This window comes from Notamacropus eugenii, chromosome 6 (genome assembly GCF_028372415.1).
Source record: "Notamacropus eugenii isolate mMacEug1 chromosome 6, mMacEug1.pri_v2, whole genome shotgun sequence".
NCBI classification, from domain to species: Eukaryota; Metazoa; Chordata; class Mammalia; order Diprotodontia; family Macropodidae; genus Notamacropus; species Notamacropus eugenii.
In genome coordinates this window covers 127,731,120-127,741,856 of record NC_092877.1, presented here as the reverse complement: position 1 = coordinate 127,741,856, position 10,737 = coordinate 127,731,120, and the positions used below count along the sequence as shown (strand labels likewise).

General features: G+C 37.6%; 1 pseudogene; it reads right to left on the bottom strand.

The window, feature by feature from the left end:
* Window positions 1-7,422: 7,422 nt before the first annotated feature.
* LOC140511792 (heat shock cognate 71 kDa protein-like) lies at window positions 7,423-9,608 on the bottom strand (annotated as a pseudogene).
* Window positions 9,609-10,737: the final 1,129 nt, after the last annotated feature.

Here is a 10,737-nt window from a genome sequence, read left to right as displayed (position 1 = left end):
AAAAATTATATGTAATAAAATGCCACGGAAAGATACACCAAGAATTAATTGGAAACTAAATAATCTAATCCTAAAGAATGAGTGGGTTAAACAACAAATCATAGAAACAATCAATAACTTCATTCAAGAGAATGACAATAATTAGCCAACCTACCAAATCTTATGGAATACTGAAAAAGCAGTTCTTAGGGTAAGTTTTATATCTTCGAATGCCTACATGAATAAAATGGAGAAAGAGGCAATCAGTGACTTGGACATGCAGCTGAAAAAGCTAGAAAAACAACAAATTGAAAATCCCCAAGTAAATACCAAAATCAAAATACTGAAAGCCAAAGGAGAGATTAACAAAATTGAAATGAAGAAAACTATTGAACTAATAAATAAAACTAAGAGTTGGTTTTATGAAAAAGCCAATAAAATTGATAAAACTTTGGTCAATTTCATTTTAAAAAAAGAGAAGAAAACCAAATTACTAATATCAAAAATGAAGAGTGAACTCACTTCAAATGAGGAGGAAATTAGAAGAATAATTAGAAACTACTTTGTCCAACTCTATGTTCATAAATTTGACAATCTAAATAGGATGGATGACTATTTTAAAAAATATATATAAATTGCCCAAGTATCAGAAGAGGAACTTGAATATTTAAATAACCCATCTCAGCCAAAGAAATTGAACAAGTTATCAAAGAACTACCTAGGAAAAAAATCTCCAGTGCCAGATGAATTTACAAGTGAATTCTATCAAACATTTAAAGAACAGTTAATTCCAATACTATTGAAACAATTTGGGAAAATTGGGGAAGAATGAGTCCTTCCAAATTCTTTTTCAATATTAGGAAAACGATTAGCATTATTGATCGTATCACCAGCAACACTAACAGAAATCACATGATTATCTCCATAGATGAAGAAAAAGCTTTTGACAAAATACAACACCTATTCCCATTATTATTGGAGAACACAGGAATAAATTGAACTTTCCATAAAATAATAATGAGTATCTACCTAAAAAGTTCAGCAAGCATTATATGCAATGGGGATAAGCTAGATGCATTTCCAGAAAGATTAGGGGTGAAACAAGGGTTTCCATCTTCACCACTATTATTCAGTAGGGTATCAAAAATGTTAGCTATAGCAGTAAGAGAAGAAGGAGAAATTGAAGGTATTAGAATAGGCAAAGAAAAAACTAAATTATCACTCTTTGCAGATGATATACTGATATACTTAGAGAATCCCAGAGAATCAAGTAAAAAACTACTTGAAATAATAAACAACTTTGGCAAAGTTGCAGGTTGCAAAATAAACCCGCATAAATCTTCTGCATTCCTATATATTAAAAACAAATTTCAACAGCAAGAGATAGAAAGAGAAATCCCATTTCAAGCTAAGGTGGACACTACAACATATTTGGGAGTCTATCTGCCAAAACAAATCCAGCGACTATATGATCAGAATTACAAAACACTATTGGTACAAATAAAGTCAGATCTAAGAAAGTGAAAAAATGTCAGCTGCTTGAGGGTAAGTCAAGCCAATATAATATAAATGACAATTCTACCTAAATTAATTTACTTATTCAGTGCCATACCAATCAAACCATCAGATGATTATTTTCTAGAGGTAGAAAAAATAATATCAAAATTAATCTGGAAGAACATAAAGTCCAGAATATCAAGGGAACTAATGAAAAAAAATTCTAGAGAAGGTGGCCTAGTGCTACCAAATCTTAAATTGCGTTGTGAAGCAGTAATTATTAAAACTACTTGGTACTGGCTATGAAACAGAGGGATAGACCAATGGAATAGGTTAGGTACTCAAGACATAGTAGTCAATGAATACAACAATCTACTGTTTGATGAATCCAAAGACCCCAGCTTATGGGATAAGAACTCACTGTTTGACAAAAATTATTGGGTAAATGGATAACGGTGTGGCAGAAGTTGAGCACAGAGCAATGCCTGACACTGTACACAAGACTAAAGTCCAAATGAGTACATGATCTAGGTATAAAGATTGATACTATAAACAAATTAGCAGAGCAAAGAATAGTGTATTCATCAGACTTATGGAGAATGGAGAAATTTTTAACTAAAGAAGAGACAGAAAATATCATGAAATGCAAAATGGATAATTTTTATTACAATAAATTGAAAAGTTTTTCACAAACAAACCCAATGCAACCAAAATTAGGAGGGAAGCAGAAAACTGGAAAGAATTTTGGCAAATAGTGTCTGTGATAAGGGCCTCATTTCTAAAATATATAAAGAACTGAATCAAATGTACAAGAATACAAATCGTTCCCCAATTGACAAACGGTCAAAGGATATGAACAAGTAATTTTCAAAGGAAGAAATTAAAACTATCTATAGTCATATGAAAAAATGCTCCAAATCACTATTGATTAGAGAGATGCAAATCAAAACAACTCTGAGGTACCACATCACACCTATCAGATTGGCTAACATGACAAAACAGGAAGATGATAAATGTTGGAGAAGATGTGGGAGAGTTGGAGCACTAATTCATTGTTGGTGGAGCTGTGAGCTGATCCAGCCATTCTGGAGGGTAATTTGGAATTATGCCCAAAGGACTATAAACATGTGCATACCCTTTGACCCAGCAATATCGCTTCTGGAACTCTGTCCCAAAGAGATCATAGAAATGGGAAAGGGTTTCACATCTACAAAGATATTCATAGCAACTCTCTTTGTGGTGGCCAAAAACTGGATATCAATGGAATGCCCATCAATTCAGAGATGGCTGAATAAATTGTGGTATATGAAAGTAATGGAATACTATTTTGCTATAAGAAATAATGAACAGGAAGAGTTCAGAAAGGCCTGGAAGGATTTATATGAACTGATGCTGAGTCAAAAGAGCAGTACCAGGAGAACTTTCAACAACCATAGTGTGTGAGGATTTTTTCTGGTAGACTTAGTCCTTCATTGCAATGCAAGTGCTTAAAAAATTTCCAGTGGACTTGAGGCAAAATGTGTTTCACATCCTGAGAAAGAACCATGAAATTTGTTTGCAGAATGAAGCAGACCATTTTCTTTTGCATTATGTTTTATGATTTCTCCCATTCATTTTAATTCTTCTATGCAACATGACTAAAGTGAAAATATATTTAATATTGATATTAATATATTTAATAGGAATGTATATGTAGGACCTATATATAATTGTGTGCTGTCTCAGGGGTGGAATGAGGAAGGAGGGGGAGAAAATCTAAGATATATGGAAGTAATTGTAGAACACTGAAAACAAATAAAATAGCTTAATTAAAAAAACTAAAAAAACCCAAAAGAACTTCACTTTTTGTTACACATTTCTAATAAATACTGAATTGGTAAGTTTCTCTGAGTAGTTTACTTGCACTGCCTAAAACTACATTTTCCAAAAGTTCTCTGATGATTGACGGAAAAACAATATTTTCTTATCAGAGATCTATAGTATTCAGACAAAATTAATTGTAAGCCAGTTTACCCCCATCCCTCCAGTCCTCTCCCTCTTAACCTCTACTTCATATCCTTCAAGACTTGACTCAAATGCTGTCTTCATCAGAATGTCTTTCCAGTGATACCAACTACAAGTGGTTTCTCCTCTGAGCCTATTCTTAGTCTACTTTGCTTATGTCTTGAATTAATTTAGGTGTGTAGTTATTTCTCTGCATTAGAACATGAGGTCAGTGTCTATTTCTGCCTTTCTTTGTCTTTGTAGTACTTAGTATAGTTTTCCAGAAAGTACATAAATTGCTTAATGAATGCTTGTTAAAATAAAAAACAAAACAAATATGTGATTTACCTGCCTCTAATTTCTCCCCTCTTCATCTCATTCACAGCTGCCAAACTGTCATTCTTACAACAGAAGTCTGACCATGTTGTTCCCCTACTCAAGAAATTTCAGTGATTTCCCATTACCTTTCAAATAAAATTGAGACCTGTCTGTTTGTCATTTGCAATCCTTCACTGTCTGTCTCCAGTTTCCCTTCCAGGTGGATGTGAAATTATTTCCCTTATGTTCTTGGACATTTTTCAAACACCATATTCCTCCTCCTGTGATTTTGCCTTTGCATGGATAGTTCTCCAGATCTTGTGGGTATAGAGTGTGTTCAGTGAAGATTAGTACCTCTGGTGTGAGGGTTGTTGATCTTTTTTCAGGACTTCTTTACACCTTTGGTGTCCACCTGATCCACCTAATTTCCATCTATGGTTCCAAGAAGCTGTAGCATGCACAGCATCCACATCTCAGAAAACCTTTTTAGCAGATGGGCTAAATCAGGTTGAAAGTAACCAAGGGGTCTCAGACTCATCAGTGAGTAAGAGGGGGTGACCATCTCAAGCATGTAAAGATTTCCTCTGGTGGAATGGGCAGATAAGAACAATTTATTCCAAAGGCCATGAATATAGGAGCAGGTGCTATGGAGCACTTAGAGTATGCTTAGATATCAAAGATGCAAAAGTAATCCACTTCATCTTGATCCATCACCAACACTCTTGAGTCTGTCTTGCCACTGAACCATGATGACTCTGGAAGAGAGTGAGGCTTACAACTTTGTGCAACTCTGCCTCACTTAAATCCAATTTATACATAAATCAGAAGAGGTTGTGTGTACCATTTTACTTTTTTTACCTAACTCAAAGTCCTGTGGCAACAGACAAGTGATGAAGCATCAAAGGTAGTCACAATCCTGAACACATGTGGCCTACACCATATGGTTATCTTTTCACTGGAAGCAGCATTGCAATTTGATAATCCCATAGGTATCTGAGAAGCCTTTTAAGGATGGCACTGCTTAATTTCTGGTATGAGGAAGGGGCTGGAAAAGGTGCTCTAAAAACTATTTTCTTACTCAATACTGACCTGATTACGTTGGCAGGCAAGAATCCCATTCTGCTGTCGAGACACACAAAAAATATACAAAAACTGCTGCAAAGGTAATTCCACCCACCATCAGTAAACAGAATGTGCACACACTTATAAATAACACAAAATTCAGTAGACCTGAAAGATGAAAAGCTGTTGTTGTGAGATAACTCAGCAGGTCTCACATCCAAATAGCAGTCCTGAGTGAAACAAGGTTGGCAAATAAAGGCCAGCTTGCTGAATTTGGGGCTTGATACATAATTCTTTCTGGAGTGGCCTCAGTGAAGGGGAGTACTGTGAAGAGGGTATAGACTTTGTGATCAAAACTAATATAATCAACAAGCTTTTATGACTACTAAAAGGAGTAAATGACAGGTTAATGACAATGGGATTTCCACTTACAAGAAAATGCCATGCTACCATCATCAGCACCTGTGCTCCCACCATGACAAACCCTGATGAGGTTGAAGAAAAATTTTATGAAGACCTGGAGACTCTTATCATCACTGCACCAAAAAAGGATAAGCTTATAATTGTTGGTGACTTCAATGCTAGAGTAGACTCAGACTAGTAGACATGGCAGGGGGTTCTTAGGAGGAATGGAGTTGGAAATAGTAATAGCAATAGTTACTTACTACTGATGACTTGAGCATCTCCTGACCTTCTTATCAGCAACACTGTCTTCCAGTTACTTAAAAGCAATAAAACGTTGTGGATTCACTCTCACAGCAAACTTTAGCATTTAATAGACTATTATTGCAAGCAGAAAAGACAGACATAATGTGAGAGTGATGAAGGCAGTGTGTGGCACAGAATGATCATAGACCTGTCCTCTCCATGCTGAATATTCAACAAAATCAGTGGCCCCAAGGCAAAATGAAGAATTAATGTCAATAGATTCTAGTGCTTCTGTGAGCAGGAACACCATGTTGCTAGCTTGGAGGGAAAGTTTAGCCATCACAATTGGCAACAGTGGAGCAGAAAAGGAGAAGGTAGTTTTCATAGATTTGATGCATGGTATTGCATTTACTCATCTGGGCCAGAACGCTCACAAACATCAAGACTGGTTTGACAAAAATAATGGAGAAATTGAAAAGTTACTCAGTGAAAAACGAGAACTCCACAGGGTTTACGAGCAAGATAGTTCATCTGTCTTCAAGAAGGCAGTATTTAATTCTTTCAAAAGAAGAGTACAAGTTAAGCTTAGGGAGATGCAGGATTCTTGGCTCAGTAAGAAGGCAGATGAAATTTAATTTTATGCAGATAGTAACATGCCAAAGCACTTTTATGATGTCCTGAAAGTTATTTATGGGCCAAAGACCTATGATGTATCTCAACTACTCGGTTCTGTTGTAGCCACATTGATTAGTGATAAGGACATAATCATAGAGAGATGGGGGAACACTTCCATAGTGTTCTCAACAGACTGTCATCAGTTAATGCTGAAGTCATTGACTACCTCAGGTTGAAGTCAATTCCTCCTAGCTGAAGTTTCAACTGAAGAAAAAGTTTTGAATGCCATTAGGTTCTCTTCTGTGGCAAAGCACCTGGTGATGATTCTATTCCAGTTGAGATTGACCAGGGAGGGGATTGACTGCTCATACAAAAACTGATTGGCACTTTTTGGGTTATATGGCAAGAGGAGGCTGTCTCCCAATCTCTCCATTGTCCATCTCTAAAAAGGTAAAGGAAATAGATTGTCCTCTGACAATCACACAATCTCTCTCTTAGTCATTGCTAGTAAGATTTCTGCCAGAGTCCTCCTAAATAGCTGATTCTTCACCTGGAAGATGGTCATCTACCTGAGAGCCAGTGTAGCTTCAGAAAGGACTGAGGAACAGTTGATATGGTGTTTGCTGCCTGACAAATTCAGGAGAAATTCCAGGAGCAGAATAGAATGCTGTATATAACATCTATTGGTCTGACCAAGGCCTTTGATATTTTAAGTTTCAAAGGCTTTTGGAAAATTATATCAAAATTTGTTTACCCACAGATGTTCATCAATATTTTATGTCAATTTCATGATGGCATGCTTGCCAGGGTTCTGGATAATGGACGATGCTCTCAAGCGTTCCCAGTCACCAATGGAGTTAAACAAAGCTGTGTACTTGCTCTCATGCTTTTTTAGCATGATGTTTTCAGCCATGTTGTCAAATGTCTTCAGTGAGGAGAAACATGGCATCAAGGTCAACTACCATACTGATGTAAAATTCTTCAACTTGAAAAGACTACAAGCCACGACCATTAGACTATTTGTGCCAGGCCTGTGGTAAATTATTCCAAGCTTGTGTTGGTCTGATCAGTCACAGTTGGACTCACTGTGGCTTAACTCTAACATAGTAATGTCATTTTGTTTTTCTTAGAGAGAAAAGGACAACAGTCACTCCAGGTCCTTTACTCAATTTACATATATATATACATATATATATATATATATATGTATATATATATATATATACACACACACATATATATATATATATATATACACTCATATTGTATACATTTTGTGAGTACCATATTATTTTCTTTTTTTTTTTTTATGGTGCCAATTTTGAATAATTTTTATTCTCCAGGACAAGAATTGCATTTCCACTTGTTTACAGTACTGATAAAGTGCAATGCTGTTCACTTCTCTCCCCTCTGCACACATTCAAGTATTCAGAATGCCCAGATTTATACAGTAGCTTAAATGTTACTTTTAAACTGCCACTGCCTTGGCTACAAATTTTGAGTCCTTCAATTTTTGGAAAAGCTGTGTGGAATGCTCTTTCCTCTGTTGTTTAGTCCACCTCTTCAATGGTGGGTCCAGAAGAAGCACCTCCAGATGGGGCTGCTCCACCCCCGGGGAATCCACCAGGCATGCCTTCTGGCATGCCCCCTGCACTTTGGTACAGCTTGGTAATGATGGGGTTGCAGACCTTCTCCAACTCTTTCTGCTGATGCTCAAATTCTTCCTTCTCAGCAGTCTGGTTCTTATCCAGCCAGTTGATTATTTCATTACATTTGTCAAGGATCTTCTGTTTGTCTTCATCACCAATTTTGCCTTGCAGTTTTTCATCCTCCACTGTAGCCTTCATGTTGAAAGCATAAGATTCAAGAGAATTCTTGGAAGACACCTTGTCTCTCTGCTTCTCATCCTCAGCCTTGTATTTCTCAGCCTCCTGGACCATACGCTCAATGTCTTCCTTGCTCAGACGTCCTTTATCATTGGTGATGGTGATCTTGTTCTCCTTGCCTGTGCTCTTATCCACAGCAGAAACATTGAGAATGCCATTTGCATCAATGTCAAATGTCACTTCAATCTGAGGAACACCTCTGGGTGCTGGGGGGATTCCTGTGAGCTCAAATTTGCCAAGCAGGTTGTTATCCTTTGTCATTGCCCTCTCACCTTCATAGACCTGAATAAGCACACCAGGTTGGTTGTCCGAATAGGTGGTAAATGTCTGTGTCTGCTTGGTGGGGATGGTGGTATTACGTTTGATCAGAACCGTCATAACTCCACCAGCAGTTTCAATTCCAAGAGAAAGAGGAGTGACATCCAACAGCAACAAGTCCTGCACATTCTCAGATTTATCTCCAGACAAAATGGCAGCCTGAACAGCTGCACCATAAGCAACAGCCTCATCAGGATTGATACTCTTATTGAGCTCCTTGCCATTGAAGAAGTCTTGCAAAAGCTTCTGGATTTTCGGAATTCTAGTGGAACCACCCACCAGGACGATGTCATGAATCTGTGATTTATCTAGCTTGGCATCTCTTAAGGCCTTTTCCACAGGGTCCAGAGTACCACGGAAGAGATCAGCATTCAGCTCTTCGAAACGGGCTCGAGTGATTGATGTATAGAAGTCGATACCTTCATAGAGGGAGTCAATCTCAATACTGGCCTGGGTACTAGAAGAGAGGGTGCGTTTTGCATGTTCACAAGCGGTGCGAAGACGGCGAACAGCCCTCTTGTTCTCACTGATGTCCTTCTTGTGCTTTCGCTTGAACTCGGCAATGAAATGGTTGACCATTCGGTTGTCAAAGTCCTCCCCACCCAAGTGGGTGTCCCCAGCTGTGGACTTGACCTCAAAGATGCCATCTTCAATGGTAAGAATGGAGACATCGAAAGTACCACCTCCAAGGTCAAAGATCAACACATTTCTCTCAGCACCAACATTTTTGTCCAAGCCATAAGCAATAGCAGCAGCAGTTGGCTCATTGATGATTCAGAGCACATTGAGACCAGCAATGGTGCCAGCATCTTTAGTGGCCTGACGTTGGGAATCGTTGAAGTAGGCTGGTACTGTGACGACAGCATTTGTGACGGTCTTCCCAAGATAAGCTTCAGCAATTTCTTTCATCTTGGTCAAGACCATAGAAGACACTTCCTCTGGATAGAAACTTTTGGTCTCCCCTTTGTACTCCACTTGGACCTTAGGCCTGCCTGCATCATTCACCACTGTGAAAGGCCAGTGTTTCATGTCTGACTGTACAACTGCATCATCAAATCTGTGACCAATCAGACGTTTGGCATCAAAAACTGTGTTGGTGGGGTTCATTGCAACTTGATTCTTTGCAGCATCACCGATTAAACGTTCTGTGTCGGTGAAGGCGACATAGCTGGGGGTGGTCCTGTTTCCTTGGTCATTAGCAATGATCTCCACTTTCCCATGTTGGAAGACTCCCACACAGGAATAAGTGGTGCCAAGATCAATGCCAACTGCGGGTCCCTTTGACATGGTTTCTGGGGAACTGGGGGTCGTAGCTGACCGCTGTGGAGAAAGAAGGGCTGCTGCTGCACTGAGTAGACCTACCATATTATTTTCTCACAAGAGAATAGAAGCTCCTTGAGATAAAGGACTGCTTTATTTTTGTGTTTAATATCAATTGTAGATACTGTATCAAAACTTGTGAAATTGAATTAAATTGAGTAAGAAAATCCTTGTTATTAGACTACAATTAGATTCTGCATATATCAGATCAAAAGGTCATTCCCTTCTAGACTGTAATGTGGGAACCTTGAGGAATTTATGTTCTTCTTTGCTTATAACATTTTAGGAGAATGTAAATCCCCTGAGGGAAGGAACTGTGTTTATTTTTTACATCTCCATAGTCTAACATTTTATAGGTGTTTAATGTTTTGTTTTGTTTTTGTTTTTTGGATTTGTGAATAACCCAAAACTTTCCTAAATCTTAACAACTCCAACTGAGATATTAAGTATATGCTCAGGAACTAACTCAATTAGTATTTTGCTACACACACCTGTCAGACTCCCAAGTCAAGTTTAGTCCTCACCAGAAAGACTAAAGCAATTCTATGACCTAGCAATTGCAGTGTCAAGAAGAAAGTGAGTGGTATCATTCTTCACATGCTACGTTCCTGCCAAATAGACCATAAGTTCTTCCTTAAACTCATTTTCTATTCCTGATCTCGCTGAAGTGACTCCTACTTTCAATGCTCCATATGCAGAGGACATGCTCTCTTTTTGTCTTTAACCTGTTAAAATCTTTTTTTTCCCTCTCTTAGAAACAGCCTTTCAGTTTCTAGAGGACAGGAACCATATTTTTACCTCTTTGTATCCTCAGTGCTTAGCATGGTGCTTGAAATATCATAAGTTTAATAAATTCTTTTTGATTTGATTAGACTGTGTTTCAGCATGATAGACCTTGATACTGGAAAGTGAAAAAATATTAGGCATATGAGGGGAAGGAAAAAATAAAAAGAAATTACATGGTAATTTTATTATATATTTAAGAACAATAGTAAGACATACATATTAGATTTGCAGCTAAATGTGCAGTCATCTTTTAAAAATTATTCTGTCATTGAAATGCTTGTTTTATTCCACAGATTAAAAAATAATTGTTTTAAAATAAATATAA